The 21,246-nt window shown below is 36.1% G+C and overlaps 2 long non-coding RNA genes across 2 annotated transcripts in view; one reads left to right on the plus strand and one right to left on the minus strand.

The window, feature by feature from the left end:
- Positions 1-247: 247 nt before the first annotated feature.
- On the minus strand, positions 248-895 carry LOC131611814 (uncharacterized). Its single transcript, XR_009287166.1, has 2 exons — positions 790-895; positions 248-503 (listed from the first exon to the last, which is right to left on the minus strand). It is a non-coding gene; the product is annotated as an uncharacterized LOC131611814 (long non-coding RNA).
- Positions 896-4,366: 3,471 nt separating this feature from the next.
- Positions 4,367-21,246, plus strand: part of LOC131611815 (uncharacterized) — a 48,206-nt gene continuing 31,326 nt past the window's right edge. Inside the window, exons 1-2 of the long non-coding RNA XR_009287167.1 lie at positions 4,367-4,634; positions 4,711-4,806. This is a non-coding gene — a long non-coding RNA (uncharacterized LOC131611815). The remainder of the gene's footprint in view (positions 4,635-4,710; positions 4,807-21,246) is intronic.

A 21,246-nucleotide genomic window follows, 5' to 3' on the forward strand; every position in this document is an offset into this window, starting at 1 on the left:
TTTATAGATTTAGGTTAGCTTGTTTTCTAAGCCAAAGCCCAAAACTATTAAAGCACAAAATACATATTTTAGAACTAAATCAAATCTAATCTATTTTAAATTTAAATTAAATTTATCTAGATCTAAAACAAATTTGTGTGTAAGAAACTGTACACTTCTAAACAAAACAAATCTTTTTGCACTAGGAATTATAATTTAACACATCTGAATAGACAAAAGCATGATTTTAAAATGAGTGACTACAAAATTAAAACTCATATGCTTTTCCATTTATTTGCAGAACTTTTTTTATTACACTAATCAAGTTCAAAATTTTCCCAAGTTCTAAAGGTGGATATTTGGGTTTTATTTACAGCAACAAAGTTCATACTTAGGTTGAAGTCCCATTCCTAAACAGTAACCACCATTGTTGAAGCCTCTATTAGAGCATTCTTTAATGCACTCTTGAACATTTGTGCATACCCCAGAGCAGTTTGGATTTGGACCCAAACTATTTGCAATACCTGCAACAAAAATAAAGTTAAATGTATATAATATATTTATATACCACAATTATGGCTTTAGCAAAACACATAATTATAGATTTTTGTTATATGTGAATTATCAAATTCATAAAAATTAAAAATTTATATGATATAAACTCTTGAATCATACTAATCTAAAAAGATAGAGGTTTTTTTTAGAATCAGAAAACTAAGAACACAAATATAGAGAAAATAATATCAAAATTTCTGATAAATTAATACATAAAAATAAATTAAAGAGACAAATAAAATTTGTTTCTATTACCTGAAAGCAAAATGAAAGCAAAGCACAAAATCAAGAAATAACGAGAGACCATTGCGTAGGGTTAATTTCACCTTATATTTTATTTCTGGATAGATGTGAGATTAACAAGTTCATTATACACACTTATATATAGAAAACAAAAAATATTTATAAAGAAAAATAAATGAAAAAAGGAACATATATTTTTTTAGAAAAATAAACTTTACATTGATGAAAACGTTATATTTTTAATTATGTGTAAAATGGGATAGCATGTGTTTTAACATAAATGAAAACGTTATATATGTATTTTCATATAAATATTGTGATTTATTATTGATTGTATTAAGTCAAATTTCCGTTTTGAGGAGTCAAATTTAAATTTACAGAAATTTAATATTATGATATTTTATAAGGGCAGTCAAACATGATTTTATTTATAAAAATTTTAAAAATATTTAATTATATTTTATATTATTATTGTTGGATTTACTGTATTAAATCTTTTATTGTATATTTTATTAAAATATTCATGCCGCACACTTTAAATATATTATTTTGATTATGGTAAAGTAATAAATATTTTGATATATTGACATATATTTACAGATATACATTTTTATTTATAAATTCTATATCAAAAAGATATAATGTTTATCAAAATTGTTTTCAATTAGGAATCATGCTTCAATATGTTCTGTATCAATATATTTCAGTATTAAAAAAGTGTTTTTATTCTATATTCATCATCTCAAATCTAATATAATTATAGATAATTATGCTATATTAATATATTTCCTATGAAAAAAATATTCATCATATATGTCGCGAAAAAAAAGAAGAGATTTTCATTATATGTGCTGAATTATTTTTTTAATACTGAAACATATTGATATAGCATAATTATCTATAATTATATTAGATTTAAGATGATGAATATAGAATAAGAATATTTTTTAAATATTGGAACATATAGATATAGAACATTGGAACATGATTCCTAATTGAAAATAATTTTGATAAACAGTATATCTTTTGGATATAGAATTTATAAATAGAAATATATATTTTTAAATTTATGTCTATATATCAAAATATTTATTATTTTATTACCATAATCATCAATTTGGATATAACTAATTACCTACTATCTACATGATATGCATATATAATTTGATTTATATGATAATATTTTGGCTTAATTACATATTTTCTTTGTATATCATAATTTTCTTCAATCATTGCATTTGTATATGACAAATGCGATCCAATAACAATAAAAAAAATTTAAATATCATGATCATTTATGATGATTGGGCAATTGTTCCAAAAGAACTAATATTTTAATATAAAAAATCTTTGAAGAATTATAATTTTTTGTTGATCGTTGGTGAAAAAAATTGGTCAATTCTACAAGAATCAGACAATCAAGAAAATACTTTCAAAAATATCTTCACATTTTTTTATTATATTCATTTATTTTTAATATAGCAGTTTAAAATATTATATTGTAATGATAGTGTCTTAATATCCATATTGGTTTTTCAGATTCTTATTTATTTATTATATTATTCTATTGAAATTTGCTTATGATATTTATTTTATTTTATTTAGTTATTAATGAATAATTTTTTTTTATTCTTTAGATTTAGTTTATAACAATTAAATCAAATGAAAATTAATCATTTGTTTACAATATATCTATTTTTATCTTGATGTTTTGATAACAACAAAATTCCAATTATATTTACAATATATATATATATATATATATATATATATATATATATATATATATATATATATATATATATATATATATATATATATATATATATATATAATTGAAAACCATAAGTTTACAAATTAAATTTAAGAACGTTGACAAAATCGGTTGGGTCATCTCGAATTTATTATGATGTGAAAATTAGTATTGAAGAACCAGAAGTTTCTTCAATCCTGAATGTATTATGATGCGAAAAGTAGTATTGAAGAACCAGAAGTTTCTTCAATCCAATATATTTTATGTGTTTCTAAAGGAAAATAAAAATATTATGCAAATATTTATTGTCTACTCACCACAACCAGAAGTTTGTGAAGTTGTTTTCTCATACTAAGATTTTAGTTTCTGAATTTTTCAGAACTTTATTGATAAGTATCACATATTAAAATTAATATCGAACATCTTGTACGAATATTAATATATTCATTCACATTAAGCCAACAAGATAGTATATGTTAATTCTCCTCTTAATTTACAAATTATTTTAGGATATGTTGTAATTATTCAATTGCTCCAATATAGTACACTAAGATGAGTTTTGAAATAATATTGAGAAAATATCTTTTATCTGAATCCTTTATTTGAGGATGTATCTTGATCCAATAATTGGATACTTGTTTGAAGCCTAGTAGGCTGACTATCAATTGATAAATTAATTTTCTCAATATTAGGGTGAGAGAATAAGCAATTGAAAGTGTGAATCAAAAGTTCAAATGTGAACCAGAAGTTCAATTAATAAAATAAATTGTTGTCTTGATCCTCGTACAAACTAATATGAACCAAAAGTTCAAAATTGTTCTTTTACAAAGTTTATGAAACAAATTACAAACTGTTAATACTCCACTCAAAGTGGATTCTCCTATTGGATAAACTTATATTGCAAATGAGTTGTAGCCACGCCTGAAGCATGGTATGAAAGTCGGTTCCAATGTTAAAAGTCCTCTATTAAGAAAAGAAACTAAAGTTAAAGATGACCCAAGTGAGAATATGAAAATTCTAGGAGCACTTTGACATAATTTATTTTTTAGTTCTAGGAGAACTAATCAAGTACTTGAAATATGAAATAAAGAGATCTCGATAAATTATGTCCAAAATGGAATACAATAGAACCGACATGAAGTCGACATTGATGATATTTTTTCGTACAATATAGCGCTAAATGTGATAAATGTCAACGAGGATCATGAACTAACGTCTATTAAAAATTATAGACAAAGTGAGGATTGGCCAAAATGGAAAGATGCAATTGAAGCAAAATTGAACTCACTCTACAAAAGACAAGTTTTTGGACCTGTAGTGCGAACACCTCAAGGTGTGAAGCCAGTTGGATACAAATGGGTTTTTGTGCGAAAATGAAATGAAAATAATGAAATTGTGAGATACAAGGCTCGACTTGTTGCTCAAGGTTTTTCGCAAAGACTTGGAATTGACTTTGATGAGACATACTCACCTGTAATAGATGCCAACACTTTTCGATATTTAATAAGCCTTGTAGCACATGAAGGGCTTAATTTGCACATGATGGATGATGTAATAGCTTATATGTATGGTTCACTTGATAGTTAAATCTATAAAATAAGAAAACACAAGTACCTGGTAAATACACATATGCCCTTTGTTTAAAAAATTCCACCTATTAATTTTAGGGTCAAAATGTGTCCTAATATTACTTTTTGTGACTAAATTCTGACATGGTCCAATTATAACTATTGATTTCTAAAAGTTGTTGTTTATCATTTCCCTTTTGGCCTTCATGTCGTTCTCTTTAGTTTCAAACCAACCTAGCCAATTCAACCTTTCCCATCTTCTCTTTTTCAAATGTCATTTTTTCTTCTGCTTTCTCCAACATATTCTCTCTCTTCCTCTTCTTTCTTTTCTCATCCGCTGCTTCTCTCTTCATCTTCTTTTTTTCTTCTCTCTTCGTCTGGCTCTCTCTTCCTATTCTTCTTTGTTCTCTCTTACTTTTTTTCAACAAAGACTATAGGATTCTGGGAGATTTTACAGAGATATACAAATAAAAAATTTTCAAGATAGATATTGGGTTATGAAAGAAACTCCAGATGAAATGAACACAAAATTTAGGGTTTGTGCTTTTTATCCTTCTTTTCTTAGATCTGCAAAACTCCGACGCGACTATGATATTTCTGTTAATTTTACAGAGGTGGATGGTTTGACAGTGGTAGATCTGTGGTGGTAGCAACGTGTTTCCGGCGGCGAGTGTGATGGTTTGAAAATGATATAGCTATTGTTTTCAGGTTGGTTATCCTTAGTATACTTTTGAATGATTTAGCTGTATAGAATGTGTGTATTGGATTTCCCTGATCATGTTAGTGCTATTTGAATTTGGTCTTCCATTGTTTTCCCTAACTATTGTTTTCCCTAACTATTGATATTTTAGAACACTCCTATGTTTTTATTATACAGTTGTTGGTTATATCCGAAGGTCAACCACCGCATTACTAACAAAGATGAATTCAGTTACGAGACGCAACGATCTAACCTGCGCAGGTTACTTGCACCTGTTATAACTGGTTTCATAATAAGCTTTTAACCCTTAAAGCATATGCTATAACACTAACACTTTCGAATAGCATTTCTTTTTAGGTCGAGTATTGGCTTTTTACATCTGTGAATAACTGGACTAATTTCATGGAACTGCGGAATGATTATGCTTTATTTCTAAACCCGTGTGTTTTAGCTTTTCATTCCTTTGAGGGGCAGAAAGAAAAGATTAGAAGACATTTTTTGTTAAGGTTTTAGAGAAATAACACAATTCTGATATGCACCAATTTTCAGGTATATTTATTATATCTATTTATTTGATTGTCTTTTGGTATCTACTTTGGCATCTTGTGGATTGTCCACCTTCTTATATTGTTATTGATCTATAATAAAGATGCTAAGAGTTAACTGTGAGGTCTAAACGGGTACATGATGAAGGATAGAAAAACACTTAGAAAGGGGGGGTTTGAATAAGTGTAGCTTTAAAAACTTGACAGATAAAAATAAATTGCACAGTTATTTTTATCCTGGTTCGTTGTTAACTAAACTACTCCAATCCACCCCCGCAGAGATGATTTACCTCAACTGAGGATTTAATCCACTAATCGCACGGATTACAATGGTTTTCCACTTAGTCAGCAACTAAGTCTTCCAGAGTCTTCTGATCACACACTGATCACTCCAGGAACAACTGCTTAGATACCCTCTAAGACTTTTCTAGAGTATTCTGATCCACACGATCACTCTAGTTACAACCTGCTTAGATAACTTCTAAGACTTCCTAGAGTATACTGATCCACACGATCACTCTAGTTCCTTACAACTTAATGTAATCAATTCTAAGAGTATTACAAATGCTTCTTAAAAGCTATAATCACAAACTGTGATATTTCTCTTAACGTTTAAGCTTAATCTCACTAATATATTACAACAGCAATGTAGTGAGCTTTGATGAAGATGAAGATTCTGAGCTTTGAGTTTAACAGCGTTTCAGCAAGTCTTTTTGAATAATCTTGTTCAGGATCGTTAACTTTGCTTCTCATCAGAACTTCATATTTATAGGCGTTGGAGAAGATGACCGTTGAGTGCATTTAATGCTTTGCGTGTTCCGTACAGCATCGCATTTAATGTTATACGCTTTTGTCAACTACCTCGAGCCTTGTTCACGCTGTGTCTACTGACGTAGCCTTTAATAGCTTTTAACGTTCCTTTTGTCAGTCAGCGTAGCCTGCCACTTGTACTTCCTTCTGATCTGATGTTTGTGAATACAACGTTTGAATATCATCAGAGTCAAACAGCTTGGTGCATAGCATCTTCTGATCTTCTGACCTTGAAGTGCTTCTGAGCGTGATACCATCAGAACTTCAGTGCTTCTGATCTCATGTTCTTCTGATGCTTCCATAGACCCATGTTCTGATTCTGCTTCGACCATCTTCTGATGTCTTGCCAGACCATGTTCTGATGTTGCATGCTGAACCCTTTGAGACAAAGCTTCTGAGCGCTGAATTATGCGTACTCTTTATATATTTCCTGAAAAGGAAATTGCATTGGATTAGAGTACCATATTATCTTAAGAAAAATTCATATTATTGTTATCATCAAAACTAAGATAATTGATCAGAACAAATCTTGTTCTAACAATCTCCCCCTTTTTGATGATGACAAAAACATATATAAATGATATGAATTTGCGATCAGAAAGAGCAGACGGCAAAAGACAAATTACACAGCTATAGCATAAGCATATGAATATGTCTCCCCCTGAGATTAACAATCTCCCCCTGAGATAAATAATCTCCCCCTGAAATAAATACTCGAAGAACTTGTCGCACGCTCGCGAAAAATGAACAGAGTCGCCACCAATATATTTATCCCATAAGGGAAAGGAATATCAGAAAACCTAACAAAGGAAGGAACAGGGTCTTGCGACCAGAGAATCAAGGTACGGGAGTCGGTTACGCGAGGGGAAGGTACTAGCACCCCTCACGCCCATCGTACTCGATGGTATCCACCTATGTTTGTTTCTATCTAAAGGGTGTGTACTATGTCTATGTCTAAATGCGAAATGAATGCAGAATGTAGGGAAAATAAAGAATTGTACTCGCACGGGCCCTACCCCGCTGCCTACGTATCCTTTTCAGGAATCAGAGTTACCGTAGCTCGGCTCACGATTTTCTGTTTGTTTTTTGTGTTTTTTAATTGGGCGGAGTCAACGTTCACGTTCTTGCATAAGGGAAGACCTACGATGCGTACAAACGGAAATGACGTTGCCCTTAGGAAGGAGAAAAAGAGATTGGTTTGTATCTTTTAGGGTAATTCCATGATGACGAGAACCCACTACAAGGTCTCGCATCACTTCCTTACTTTGTTTTAAATCTGACCATTTATTAGTGTTTTAAGTGTTTTTGGTTGGTGTTTTTTATGGGGATTTAATTTGTGACTTAGATCATACCAAAAAGAGTTTTTTTTTTGATATTTAGAGAACGCACATCGAGGTCTACACCACAATCGTTTCTCTAAAGAGCGGTTAAGAAATACATCGAGGCCTCACACCTCAATCATTTCTTTTCGCTAAGTAACAGAGATACAAAAAGAAGTTCGTTTGTGAATATTTAGAGAATGCACATCGAGGCCTACGCCACAATCGTTTCTCTAAATAACGGCTAAGAAATACATCGAGGCTTCACACCTCAATCATTTCTTCTCCGTTAAGTAGGAAAGAACATACATCGAGGCCTACGCCTCAATCATTTCTTTCCTACCATGAAATAAAGCAACGGTATGATCTTCATCGATTTTTATTAAGTATTTTAAAAGTTGAAAAGAAAAAGAAAATGAGAAGGGAACTATTTCTAAATTCTAATCTAAGTTGTCTATGTATGGGGATTAAGATAAAAACTAAGCAATTTATTTACAAAAACTATACATGGAATATGTAAAAGAAAATCAATATGTGACGAATAAAATTGAGAACTACAACAAGTAAATGATACTCATAAGCACACATACATCCATTAATTCTATACAAAAATCGAGACTAAAATTTAATTCCTAAGTCTATTAAAGAATTATTTACAAAGAAGTATTAATCAAAGGAAATTCATATATATTGTGAAGAAAAAAAATTATTAAAGGGATTAAAACAATTAAGAGAAAATTAACAAAAATCATGACAATTATTTACACACTCTAAACTATCTACACATTGATTTTATGCATTTTTTATTTGATTTAAAAAGGATTTATGAGTTAAAAGCTATAAAAAAAACAAAATTTAAAAGAAAAATGAAGTTTAGACTACCTGGGGGTGTATTAGTAGTTTTCTAAGGAACTAAAATTGATGTTAGCAGTAATCTGGGACCAAAACAGGGGGGTGGAGAAAGCAGGGCGTCCCGGCCCAATCCATTAAGCCAGTGGTGGTGTTAGTGAAACGAGGGTACACTTTCAGAAAGGGCAAGGCCCAGCGCGCCAGGGCCCAATGTTACTATCACCATTAATCCAATCTTATTTGATTTTATCAGCATGCATTTGTTTCATATGGTTTTTGTTATTCAATAAATAAATCGTGACGTGCAATGCAAAGTTAGCATCAATTGGGCAAGAGCATTTTTAAGTATAATAAGACAAAATGGCATATTGGACCAATCCCTGCGTGCCACGTCAAGCTCCAATGATTAAGTAAAAGACAAGATAGGATAATAGTGGGAAATGAGCCAACCACAACACGCCACGCGTCCCCATCGGACTGCAGCATGCACAGGCGACGGAGGGCTTCTCCGGTCACCTTCTCCGGCCTGACTGGCGGCGGAGACATACGATATTTTCCAGAAATTAAAAACGGCGCCACCGCCCCACTCGATTTCTTGCCCTGACTTCAAATATGGCCTTGGTTTTCCGTGATATTCCCTCTATCGTCTGGACCGGAACAAAACTTTAAACTCTAAGACTACAACAAACTCATCAAAGACGACACTAAGCATAGCAATCGACTCTTATTCATTCACAGAGCTCAAAAAGTGATTCAACCGTTCGAACAGAAGCAATTCCATATGAACCAAAACGAAATTCAAGATCGAGGATAACTCACATGCGCATAAGCACCAAACGTATGCTACACTACACGTATGCCAAGATGCTGAGAAAGATTGGGGAACATTTACCTGTTACGATTCTTGAGTTAAGAGAACCAGAAAGCTCTTCCACTGCGTTCCTCCTTGGTGATAATGATGAAGCTTCAAGGAGTCAGTGTTCAGATAAGCTCAAAACCCTTACCGCGAGGTTGATGATGAAGCTGAACAACTCTTTGCTGAGTTAACGTATATACAACCGGAGTTTGATGGCGATGACCGGAGTAGCGGCGGATGATGATGGAAGGTTGATGCTCGAGATTGATTATGGCGGTGAAGATTAAAGGTTGAGGGTGAGGATGAAATCATTTAGAGAATGAAGATGGTGATGGGGATTGGAGGTTACATGACGATTATAGTGGTTGAGGGTGGTAGTTGTTGATCGGAGAAGTTAGTTATGGAGGTGGTTACAAGTTGTTAGAGTTGGTTACGATGGAGTGAGGGAGATGAGAGAGGAGAATCTTGGGAGCTCCGAAAGAGAATGAAAGAAGAAAAATGAGGAAAAAAAATGAAGTCCCTCCAATGAGAGTGTCTCGGCTTATATATATATATATATATATATATATATATATATATATATATATATATATATGTGTGTGGCGTATTGTGTGGTTGCATGGAGATTAGTGATGGATTGTGTGACTCGTGACTGAGTGTGCAGGGAACCTGCTGGGCATGACTTGCTTCCGACGCTTAGCAAAATGCAGTTTCAAACATGTGACTTCGCGCCTCCACAACTTGGTAATCGAGCATCCGAATAACATGTCAACTTGTTCCATGGAAAGAGGGCATTGGGGAGATGAGATTGACATTAAATTTGAATCCAGGGAATGCTTGTGGCTCTTTAATATTTGCTTTGAAGACAGCACGCCAAGTGCTCGATAAATTGCCTACGCTGGCCGTGAGTTTGTGCCCAGCCAGATGCGTAGTTTCAACATTGCGAGGGCGAGACTTTGGAGCTTCATAGATCATTCAATATTCACTTGATTGACTTGACTCTTGGTTAATTGTGTAGAGGATATGGCAAAGAATATATACATACTAGGTTTGCTCTTGTAGGGTCCCTTAATTTCCAGATAATTGGCTTCAAAGTTGCCACGCCATGTGCTTGATGAAATGTGTCACGTATGACCAGAAATGTGCCCAGCTTCATGACTTGAACAAATGAAATTTCCCAACTTCAAACTCTTATATCTCTTGATCCAGGCTTCAAATGGAAAAATGTTCAACTACAAAGTTGTTCTCTTCCATGAGAGGAACAACTTTGATGTTGTAAGTTTCCCCAAAAAGTTCCATTTGCCACGTGTAAAATGATGATGAAGTGGACTGCTCACTGAAATTTCAAAGGACTAAAATTTTTCTAAGTATGCAAACTTTCCATTTTTGATTTTTTCTATTTTTGGCAACTTTTGTCAAACTCTCGATTTTATTCATTCTTTGACTTTTCTTGACCGATTTTCCACCAAAAGTCAACATTTGAGTGATTGACCTGATTTTGACCCAAAAGTCAACTATTCTGATTTTCCCGACTATTGATGAAATTACCGATTAAATCTCTTCCAGTCAAGTCCAGTCAAACAAACACATCCACATAGTCAGTATGAGGATTTTTCCCACACATGGAAGCCATTCCTGATTGAATGTTGACCAGAAAGTCAACTGGTTGACTTTGGTCAAAGAAACCCATTTAAGGAACTAGATGATTTGCAAGCTTGTACCCTTCAATCAATACCTTGCCACAAAAGTTCTTTCCTGCTGGTCTTTGGTTGATACCAATGATATGTATGCATGGATATGGATTATGACCTAGGTGATGTATGTACAAGAATGCAAAGCCTAAGCCAGATAAAAGTTAAAGGGTAGGACAAATTTGGGGTATGACAGCTGCCCCTATTTAATCGTCTTAAACTTGAATGCGAGATTGGCGCTAGCCTTTCGAACATTTAAGGTAGAAGAAGATTAAATATCAAAGTGCCAGAAATTTGTCCTAAAGAGAAGATGGTGTAAATGATATCCTTATTTTTTGTTTTTGTTTTTGTTTTGGTATCTGCTGGGGAAGGAGGAATTTTTTTTTTTTTTTGGTGGAAAAGTTTATGGTAAGCAATGGTTGGATGGTGATAGCTTGTAACGTAGCCAAGGTGCCAATACAAGGTTCTCAATGGAAATGATTGTTGTATGAAACTGTGATTGGAAAATACGAGTTTGATGGAAAGGTAGGACCTACGATCCATGACTCGAAACTAGGGTAAGGTCAGCGGACCTACGACCCACAAGAGTTGAAAAAAGATGAGGATAAGGTCAACTGACCTACGATCCACAAGAAATGAAAAAGATGAGGATAAGGTCAACGGACCTACGATCCACAAGAAATGAAAAAGATGAGGATAAGGTCAACGGACCTACGATCCACAAGAATTGAAAAGGATGAGGATAAGGTCAACGGACCTACGATCCACAAGAATGAAAAGATGAGGATAAGGTCAACGGACCTACGATCCACAAGAATTGAAAAGGATGAGGATAAGGTCAACGGACCTACGATCCATAAGAATGCAAAGGATGAGGATAAGGTCAATGGACCTACGATCCACAAGAATGCAAAGGATGAGGATAAGGTCAACGGACCTACGATCCACAAGAATGAAAAGATGAGGATAAGGTCAACGGACCTACGATCCACAAGAATGAAAAGATGAGGATAAGGTCAACGGACCTACGATCCACAAGAATGCAAAGGATGAGGATAAGGTCAACGGACCTACGATCCACAAGAATGCAAAGGATGAGGATAAGCTCAACGGACCTACGATCCACAAGAATGAAAAGATGAGGATAAGGTCAACGGACCTACGATCCACAAGAAAGAAAAGATGAGGATAAGGTCAACGGACCTACGATCCACAAGAATGAAAAGATGAGGATAAGGTCAACGGACCTACGATCCACAAGAATGCAAAGGATGAGGATAAGGTCAACGGACCTACGATCCACAAGAATGCAAAGGATGAGGATAAGGTCAACGGACCTACGATCCACAAGAATGAAAAGATGAGGATAAGGTCAACGGACCTACGATCCACAAGAAAGAAAAGATGAGGATAAGGTCAACGGACCTACGATCCACAAGAATGCAAAGGACGAGGATAAGGTCAACGGACCTACGATCCACAAGAATGCAAAGGATGAGGATAAGGTCAACGGACCTACGATCCACAAGAATGAAAAGATGAGGATAAGGTCAACGGACCTACGATCCACAAGAAATGAAAAAGATGAGGATAAGGTCAACGGACCCTTAATCCACAAGCAATGAAAATGATGAGGATAAGGTCAACGGACCTACGATCCACAAGAAATGAAAAGGATGAGGATAAGGTCAACGGACCTACGATCCACAAGAAATGAAAAAGATGAGGATAAGGTTAACGGACCTACGATCCACAGGAAATGAAAAGATGAGGATAAGGTCAACGGACCTACGATCCACAGGAAATGAAAAAGATGAGGATAAGGTCAACGGACCTACGATCCACAGGAAATGAAAAAGATGAGGATAAGGTCAACGGACCTACGATCCACAGGAAATGAAAAAGATGAGGATAAGGTCAACGGACCTACGATCCACAGGAAATGAAAAAGATGAGGATAAGGTCAACGGACCTACGATCCACAGGTGTCATACCCCGAAATTTGCCCATGTTATTTTTCACACATAAAACCAAATCATAAGACAAAGCTCCAAAACACAGTCTCCCATACAAAAGTTCTAAACTAGGGTTTGAATAATTCAGAGGAAAATCATTGAATCAATGGCTCAAGGTGGTTCCATAAGGTCACTAACATCCCGAAGCATCTCCATATAAAGTTTCAAGACAAACAGAGCAAACTTAGTCCCACAAATCATGACTAGGTCAACAGTCGACTCTCAAGGGCAAAACAGTCATTTCAAGCCAAAATACAGTCAAAAGTTCCAGATACTTGGTCAACAACATCCTCATAACCCTAAAATCATCATTTGATCAAGGATTGATCATGATGATGCAAGGAAAGATCAGAAAAGTCAAAAGTCAAGAGTTACTATTTTGGGCATGAACTGAAAAAGTCAACCAAACTTTGAAAATTCACCAAATATTCATACTTCATCAGAAAAATTCCCACCAAAGCTAATTTTGAAGAGAATTCATTCCTCTATCCAATGGTCCAAGAATCAAAGCTCACAGGTCAATGGTTTAAGAATTATGGCTCCATACATTATAGGTCCTTTTCAAAAGTCAACAAAAAGACACTTTTTTCAAAAGGACATAAAATGAGCATGGAAAATAATTTTGATATGAGACCAAAGACATTGGTTAGAGGACACTCCAAGGTTTCCAGAATGTCTTAGAACACCCCCATATCTCAAAAAATGAAGGAGATACACCATGTCAAAGTTGGTTTATTTTGGAGAGAAAAATATGAAGGAATTTGAATTTTCTTGCTAATGGGCCTACATTTTTGAGATCCATGACTCGAAACTAGGGTAAGGTCAGCGGACCTACGACCCACAAGAGTTGAAAAAAGATGAGGATAAGGTCAACTGACCTACGATCCACAAGAAATGAAAAAGATGAGGATAAGGTCAACGGACCTACGATCCACAAGAAATGAAAAAGATGAGGATAAGGTCAACGGACCTACGATCCACAAGAATTGAAAAGGATGAGGATAAGGTCAACGGACCTACGATCCACAAGAATGAAAAGATGAGGATAAGGTCAACGGACCTACGATCCACAAGAATTGAAAAGGATGAGGATAAGGTCAACGGACCTACGATCCATAAGAATGCAAAGGATGAGGATAAGGTCAATGGACCTACGATCCACAAGAATGCAAAGGATGAGGATAAGGTCAACGGACCTACGATCCACAAGAATGAAAAGATGAGGATAAGGTCAACGGACCTACGATCCACAAGAATGAAAAGATGAGGATAAGGTCAACGGACCTACGATCCCCAAGAATGCAAAGGATGAGGATAAGGTCAATGGACCTACGATCCACAAGAATGCAAAGGATGAGGATAAGGTTAACGGACCTACGATCCACAAGAAAGAAAAGATGAGGATAAGGTCAACGGACCTACGATCCACAAGAAAGAAAAGATGAGGATAAGGTCAACGGACCTACGATCCACAAGAATGAAAAGATGAGGATAAGGTCAACGGACCTACGATCCACAAGAATGCAAAGGATGAGGATAAGGTCAACGGACCTACGATCCACAAGAATGCAAAGGATGAGGATAAGGTCAACGGACCTACGATCCACAAGAATGAAAAGATGAGGATAAGGTCAACGGACCTACGATCCACAAGAAAGAAAAGATGAGGATAAGGTCAACGGACCTACGATCCACAAGAATGCAAAGGACGAGGATAAGGTCAACGGACCTACGATCCACAAGAATGCAAAGGATGAGGATAAGGTCAACGGACCTACGATCCACAAGAATGAAAAGATGAGGATAAGGTCAACGGACCTACGATCCACACGAAATGAAAAAGATGAGGATAAGGTCAACGGACCTACGATCCACAAGCAATGAAAAAGATGAGGATAAGGTCAAAGGACCTACGATCCACAAGAAATGAAAAGGATGAGGATAAGGTCAACGGACCTACGATCCACAAGAAATGAAAAAGATGAGGATAAGGTTAACGGACCTACGATCCACAGGAAATGAAAAGATGAGGATAAGGTCAACGGACCTACGATCCACAGGAAATGAAAAAGATGAGGATAAGGTCAACGGACCTACGATCCACAGGAAATGAAAAAGATGAGGATAAGGTCAACGGACCTACGATCCACAGGAAATGAAAAAGATGAGGATAAGGTCAACGGACCTACGATCCACAGGAAATGAAAAAGATGAGGATAAGGTCAACGGACCTACGATCCACAGGAAATGAAAAAGATGAGGATAAGGTCAACGGACCTACGATCCACAGGTGTCATACCCCGAAATTTGCCCATGTTATTTTTCACACATAAAACCAAATCATAAGACAAAGCTCCAAAACACAGTCTCCCACACAAAAGTTCTAAACTAGGGTTTGAATAATTCAGAGGAAAATCATTGAATCAATGGCTCAAGGTGGTTCCATAAGGTCACTAACATCCCGAAGCATCTCCATATAAAGTTTCAAGACAAACAGAGCAAACTTAGTCCCACAAATCATGACTAGGTCAACAGTCGACTCTCAAGGGCAAAACAGTCATTTCAAGCCAAAATACAGTCAAAAGTTCCAGATACTTGGTCAACAACATCCTCATAACCCTAAAATCATCATTTGATCAAGGATTGATCATGATGATGCAAGGAAAGATCAGAAAAGTCAAAAGTCAAGAGTTACTATTTTGGGCATGAACTGAAAAAGTCAACCAAACTTTGAAAATTCACCAAATATTCATACTTCATCAGAAAAATTCCCACCAAAGCTCATTTTGAAGAGAATTCATTCCCCTATCCAATGGTCCAAGAATCAAAGCTCACAGGTCAATGGTTTAAGAATTATGGCTCCATACATTATAGGTCCTTTTCAAAAGTCAACAAAAAGACACTTTTTTCAAAAGGACATAAAATGAGCATGGAAAATAATTTTGATATGAGACCAAAGACATTGGTTAGAGGGCACTCCAAGGTTTCCAGAATGTCTTAGAACACCCCCATATCTCAAAAAATGAAGGAGATACACCATGTCAAAGTTGGTTTATTTTGGAGAGAAAAATATGAAGGAATTTGAATTTTCTTGCTAATGGGCCTACATTTTTGAGATCCAAGCTTGTTCCTCATGACATTGAGAGCCCAAAGATAATTTCCCACGAAATTGATTGGTTATATTTAATTTTATAGAATTTTTATTCATTTAAAAATCAATAAAATGAAGAAAATCAAAAGATTGAAAAGAAAATTTGTTTAGAATCAAATCTAATCACAATTATGCTTCATTATATATATATTTTCGTGCAAGATAGATGTGTGAAGAAAAGATTGAGTTTGGATTAAATTAGAAACATATTTTCCAAAATTTTCAATCAAATTTTCTTAAAATAGCAATCAAAGATTTATCAAGATTCTCCTCAATTTTATTGACCTAATACATTCCTCTATAAATACCCAAGCATTACAGATCCCTAGGGTTAAGTTTTGGCAGCCTCGTGAACACCTAACAGAAGCAAAATACGTGAAGGAAAAGAGGACTTGCAGTCAAGGTTCCACCTCGTTTCAAGCCATTCTCAGCATCCCTACACGTCCCTGGGATTTCTCTGAGTTGTTCCATACTCTTACAACACATCAAAGCGTCCAAAATCGCCACTAATTGAACACGGGATATGGTGACGCTAAGAAACTGTTGCAATAGGCTTTAGCAACGAATAGTGTCTGTGGGTAAAGCCCTGGTGATTCGGCGAAGAAGATGAAGCCATTGGCGCGTTTTTAATTTAAAAGTTGAATCATGTTTTGTATATATTAGTTATTTGGTATACCTTTGTCAATTAACATGGATAGCACAGTTGGTAAGAGGCACTTGTTGGTGACCAGAGGCGCTGGGGTTCGACTCCCACCAGCATCATTAAATTTTTTACCCATTCAACACACTTGTTCATTTACTGATCCGGTACTGTCAGCCCACGCGCAACTGCGGTGCACCAGCACGTTAGCCCTTGGATCTTCCATATGCCCAGATCTGAAGGCCAGGAGATGCTTCCCCATGGTGTTCCTCCCAGACACATCACATCCAATCACAAGCTAAGCTTCCAATTTCCTTTTCTTTTAATTACATAATTTTATTTAATGTATATTATTAATATATATGTATATTATATAAAGTTTCCTTTTTCTATGAAAACTCTAAAAAAAAACTTTTGTATATTAATCATATTTTATTTCGTTTTATTTTTTCATCGATTATTCGATTTTATTTGTTTAAGGATAGTTTAAATTTATTAAAATTATTTTAAATCATAAATCAATTTTGATCAGTCAATGAAAATATATTTTGATCCTTTACAAATCCATATTTTTTTATCGATTTAATTAATTAGGTCGAAGACCAATAATTAATTAAATTCGATTGTTGTTTATATTTACGAGGATTTGCTCTACACTAAAAGATTATTTTTCTGCGCCTTTTCAGGATTGTCTTTCCAGGGTTACCTCCGAGGTTTCCTCCGACTCTAACCATATCAGATCAAATCGAACCAAAGCTAAGTAACCTCGCTTATTTAATTATTAATTGTTATTTATTCTATTTTTATTCTTTATTTTCTGGTTAATCCTGCCAACCTTCGAATTAGCCATACACTCACCCTATTTTTTATTTTGTTTGCCTTTTCAGGATTCGATGATTGCCAAAGCTACGAACGTTTGGTAACCCTGAACCCTAACCCTGATATTTTTCCGTTTAATTATTACTTGTGTCAAACCCCATTGGGGATCCGCTGGTTTCATTGTCCCCTTCCCCTTTATTACTTTATAACTGCGTGGTTAGTAATTTAGGGAGTGAAACCCGTTAATTGAATTAGAATAACTAATTAAAAGATAAATATCTGAATTGAATCACGTGATTGATGCACACACGCACGCTTTTTGGGTAACCCTCTCTGTTGCCTTGTTGCCTGTTGCCTGTTGTCTTTATGCTTGTTTTGCAGAATAAGCCATGTCCCTCGAATATGAGGATACCTCAGCCATGCCGCCTCGATAACTAAAGGTCATGCGACCCTAATGATGCTGCCTTCGATACACAAATGACCTCGACCCTCGGATGTTGCCTACGAAAAAGGCTGAGGTATCTTCTGGCTGCCTACGAAAGATGGCTTATTCTGGTCCTTGCCTTAGACTACCTGCCCCTCTATGGCATGGGACAGTCTTATGGTAAAGGATACTTCGATGACCCTTCAACCTCCAAACGAAAGGCTTCTTGCCCTCTTATGGCAAGGATAGACCCTTTCATTCTGAAAGGCAAAAAGAGACCTATCATCTGAGTTTAAGGTAATTGCCCCTAATTGCCTTGCAATGCTCAAACCTTTTATTATATTCTTTCTCATAATTTTTCAAAAGGGCAACGCTTATTCACAAGTTAAAGTCCCTATCTCTTTCATCTACTTTTTCTAAACAAATGAGCAAGCAAAGCAATTAAGAGCCCATGGAAAACCATGGATGCAAAGGGTGCCTTACACCTTCCCTTTGCATAAATTACCCCCCGAACTTAGATTTCTTTAAAAAGGTTTTTTTTCTGTTTCTTTTTGCCTTTCCGAATTTGTTTGGATAAAATAAAAGTCGGTGGCGACTCTTGCTTACCGCGACATTTTTCGATATAAAAGTCAGTTCACCGTATTACAGAACTGGCGACTCTGCTGGGGATTAAAATTCGATAAAAGAGGGGTTACCTTAAAGGTTTAGGATTCATTTTAAAATGTTTTCTATTGTTTGCTTTGTTTGTTTTATTTTTTCAGGGGCGTTTTGGGAAAACTGAAGGACGAATCCTATTCCCGGATTCAAGAACACCTAAGATTAGGAGTGGCATAGTCATGGAGACCCCCCTTGTGCATGCTTGGGGTTGGTCAAAATGAAGTTCACACTTGAGTTAGGCCTCCACTGGTTATTGTGTACCTCTTTTGCATGAGAGAGGTTTATGCATGTATCATTGGGTGCGTCGGAGCTCAAGGACCTTTAGTAACCCTTAACCCATCCTAACTTTTAGGAACGTAGTGGGGGGGCTATTCTTGGTGCATGCCAAGTTATGGTCGCTACCCGATACTACAGCTCAGATAGGTTTCTTCCTAAAGTATCATTGCGTGGTATGCATGTACCATGTTCGAGGGTGCTTTAGAGGGGGCTGACAATTCGGAGTCACTTGGTAGAACCCGTTGCTGAAATCTCCTTATCCATAGAAATACCCTTGGGAAGGACACCTGATCAGACTCCATGCAAGCCTTAAGCCAAAAAATTGTGTGACTTGTGTGACTTGTTTGTGTTGCTACTAACCTTTGTTCTTTGCAGGTTTTGTTAAAAGGACGTGTGCCCTTACTATCTCACACTATGCCTAATGAACTGCATTCGCATAACATCATGACATCATAAGCATAACATGATTTAACTAACCCTTTCAAGGATCTTAGGAATTTAGGGCGCACAGTTTCAGGTGCTCTTATCAAGGACTGAATTCCTATCTAGGGGCAAGAGGATTTATTTTCCTCTGGCCACGTGCCTTTCAATTCAGAGACTCGATACCTATCAAGGGGCAAGAGGATTTATTTTACTCTAGCCATGTACCTTTAAATTTAGAAGTATCTCGAATCAGAGGCGATGACCCACTCGATATGGTGAGCTTGATTCTCAAAGAAGGACGTCCAAAGACGAAAGCCAGAATTCTCTAGGCATAGCTGTGTTCGATTCAATGTCTAAACGTTGCAAACTAAATTTCCTATAGATCCTCGAAAGCATTGCATTTACATTCATAACATCGCATAACAGGTTTCTTACAATAGGTCTCTCATCCTTCCTCGCTGTTTATTTCAGCATCATGAATCTCGAACAATCAGTTAAGGATCTCCAAGCTCAAAACACTGAGTTCCAAGCCTTGATTTTGAATTTGTCCAAGGGGCAAGATGAGCTGAAATCCCTTCTGACTAAGAAGGAAAAGAAGACCAAGAAACCTAAAGGTGTCCTCAATATGGGTAGAAGGTTCAAAGGCCCTCTCAAAAAGGTTGAAGAAGCTGAAGCTCCCAAAGAGGGTAAGAAGACTCGAGGGAAAAAGCTTAGACCAATCTTGCAACTCAGGGATGCTGAAACCTCTGAAGACAGTGACGAGGATGAGCAAGATGATGATGCTAGTATCAAAATCGATGCAAAAAGTAACCACGACTCTGCCGAACTCTCTGAAGAAGAAGAGGACTATTACCATGAGGACGAACATCCCGATGACAAATACAAGATGTTAGAAGAGCGTCTAAGAAGTGTGGAAATTCAGAAGGTACCTGGGCTGGATTTTGAAGAGCTTGGACTTGTGCCTGGGGTCGTTATTCCTCCAAAATTCAAAGCTCCCGCCTTTGCTAAGTATGATGGAGTCTCTTGTCCTAAACTACACTTGAGGTCTTATGTAAGGAAGATTCAACCTCACACTGCTGATAAGAGGCTCTGAATCCATTTCTTTCAAGAAAGCTTATTTGGAACTCAACTCGAATGGTACTATCAACTGGAAAGTACCAACATCCATACCTGGGAAGATTTAGTTATTGCCTTCTATAAGCAATACCAATATAATTCCGATCTCGCACCAACTCGCATGCAACTACAAAGCATGTCTATGGGACCTAAAGAAAGTTTCAAAGAGTACGCACAAAAGTGGAGAGATCTAGCTGGAAGAGTCCGACCTTCTTTGAATGATAGAGAGTTGGTGGACATATTCATGGGCACGCTAACTGGGCCGTTCTATAGTCACTTGCTGGGTAGCTCCTCATCTGGCTTTACTGACCTCATACTGACTGGGGAACGTGTCGAGAGTGGCATTCGAAGTGGTAAGATTCAAATAGCGACATCCTCAGGTACTACAAAGAAGCATTTCAATGGGAGGGCAGATTCCAATGCTGTGTATGGGCAGAAAAGGATAAACCATGATCAATCTATTGGGGTAGTTCTGAGCTCCACACCGGCGCCTCAACAAGGTCGTCAAGACAAACAAGTTACACCCAGACGTCAATTCACAAAGATCAATATGTCACTAGCTCAAGCACTACAACACTTGTTGAAGTTAAAGTTGATCACTCTAAAGGATCCCCCTAAGAATCCTAGTACTTCTGCTCGAAGCTATAACCCCAATATGAGGTGTGCATACCACTCTGATAGTCCTGGTCATGATACGAATAGCTGCTGGACATTAAGGAACAAAATCCAAGATATGATCGATGCTGGAGAAGTCGAGTTTGACACTCCTGAGACTCCTAATGTAGCTGCTAATAATATGGATGGCTAGAAGGATAAACTTTTAATCATTAGTTTTACTTTCGTTTGCAAATCCCTAT

The sequence above is a fragment of the Vicia villosa genome, linkage group LG6 (genome assembly GCF_029867415.1).
Source record: "Vicia villosa cultivar HV-30 ecotype Madison, WI linkage group LG6, Vvil1.0, whole genome shotgun sequence".
NCBI classification, from domain to species: domain Eukaryota; kingdom Viridiplantae; phylum Streptophyta; class Magnoliopsida; order Fabales; family Fabaceae; genus Vicia; species Vicia villosa.